The sequence below is a fragment of the Zingiber officinale genome, chromosome 8B, assembly GCF_018446385.1.
Source record: "Zingiber officinale cultivar Zhangliang chromosome 8B, Zo_v1.1, whole genome shotgun sequence".
Lineage (NCBI taxonomy): Eukaryota > Viridiplantae > Streptophyta > Magnoliopsida > Zingiberales > Zingiberaceae > Zingiber > Zingiber officinale.
This window is the reverse complement of record NC_056001.1, coordinates 57,629,764-57,632,089: the sequence shown is the minus strand read 5'-3', so window position 1 is coordinate 57,632,089 and position 2,326 is coordinate 57,629,764.

Here is a 2,326-nt window from a genome sequence, read left to right as displayed (position 1 = left end):
GCAACCACATGGATAGCAGGTAATATTCTATAGAGATATGTAGAAGTAGTAAGAAAATGGAATTTACCAGTACCCAGACTTTGTACCAGAGTCTATACTATGTAAACACAAAAGAGAGGGACAAACTCGTAGTACAGAAAATTTAACTCCCAATACAAGAATTTTTCTGCAGTGTTGTGCATTTAGGTCTGTAAGTTAAAAATATTTACACAAACAGGACTATAAATTCGTGATCCAGAAATCTATCAAATAGGTCCATTGTCAAACCAATGTCAATGCACAGTATCTGGTAAATCTTCAGATTGCTTGAAGAGCAGCTAACAAGTAAAGATTATAACTTAGGTAGACTTCTATATGAGAAGCAACAGTAAGAAACTATTGCTCAGAGAGACGCTGACTTGTGCTCTTGCAAGTCAATCAAAGAAATAATACCTTGATATCAAAGACAATTTGTCAAGACTGAGAAATATTTTCCAATAAAACATATCATGCAAAACACTTCGAGAGAGAGACACTAAGGATAACAACTACATTTCATCAACATATACAACTCATCTATCGAACGAATTTCTCGATACAGAAACTATGTCAATAACCACCAAACGCACAAACCCATAACACTACAGGATCAAGGGTATGTTTAATGTGCAACACTTTTCTTTTGCAGCTTTACTTATAAAGAAACCATTGTAAGTCAACATAACTGAGAAGGTACATTAAATCATAAAACACTGATAAGGTACATTAAAAACCTAGAAACATCTTTCATTACATCTAAAGTTATTTTCTTATAGTAAATTACATCAACCACCTCAAAATCATCACAATCCAAGTAAATACAACTACAACGATAGCAACTCTAAACTTCCTATTCAGTGAACATATTTTATCACTCAACTTTATAGTAACAGAGTTGTTCACATCCTACAAGAGATCATTGCAATCAATTGCACCGTTGTAACTTTTATATTTCTTCAATTCACTAATCTCCATCTGTAATTTTTTGTTATCCATCTTTAAATGATTAATAATTTTCTTAGTTCTCTCTAAAAATTTAGGGTCATGCCATAAGAAGAAGTCGCATCCCCTATCTTGAATATCGAATAAATTTAATGAAAACCCAATAGTTAAATAACATATAAGAAATCTCAATATATAAATAAATTTGATTTTGAAACAATTTTATATAAATAAAACTTACTCTAAATTTTGGACATGAAAAAAAATGTCTTCTTGGATTAGTTTCCTTCCATGATGCTCAGAGGGTAGCTCTTAACCCACAATAACATAATATATTGGGAGTTTCACCTTGTTCATTGATCCTGTATGAGAGTTTGCAAGACGAAGCGCTGGGCGACGATGAACGGTGACGAATAATGACTCCGATGCCGACAAATAGGGGAGGATCCGAGAAAACCATGGCGGACCTCACAAGAGCCTAAATGCAGAATGATAGATCCGAGAAAATCAAAGCGGACCTATGAATAATACCTCGCAAAGATGAGCTCCGGTGAGATGATTCCGTGGATCGACCAAGTCTAGGCAACCCAATGGATGATCTCCTCTTCTTGCACACAATGAGACCAACCAACAAAATATTAGTGACCTAAGACCGGGGTGGGAATCCTTGGCTAGGCCCTCCGACGCTCAAGTTAGTCTCTTGGAGAGAAGAAGAAGAAGAAGTGCAGCAAAGATGAAAATTAGGGTTTGATTCTGATGCAATGCGTATGTTTGCGTACCTGGCTAGTGGAGAGGATTCCCCTTTTTATTCCACCTCATCTAACCTCCACAGTCATGAGGTGGACCCCGGTTTGTTAAAGTTTGTTAAGAGATGACGTAAGCCAGAACTACAATAATTGTTTAAGGAATCTTTTTCTTACCCCAGATGTACCTTCTTTATTGTTTAGCATACTTGTGGAGCCTTCTAGAAGGTACTTGTCGCCAAATTAATTAAGCTGTCATATGATCACATATTATTATGGTTCACCTGTTATATACACTTGGCTAATCACATAAGCCCATTCTGTATATATGAGAAATATCTTCTGTTTGTACTAGTCTCGACCGGTATTCTATACTCGATCGGTTATTTATACTCGACCAGGACTTTACTATTATAAATATGTCAGAAACTGTGCAAGGTTAAAGATCTTTATGCTCGATCTACTTTTCATACTCGGCCGGTCTATTAAGCCCGATCGGACCTTATCGACTGAGATTAACCAGTCGGGCGTATAAAAGCACTATTGCCCGGTAGCCCTTCCTTCGGTCGGCCGTATGCTAAGGATCATGCGAGACTAATTGCCTCTGTGCTCGACCGGTCTAT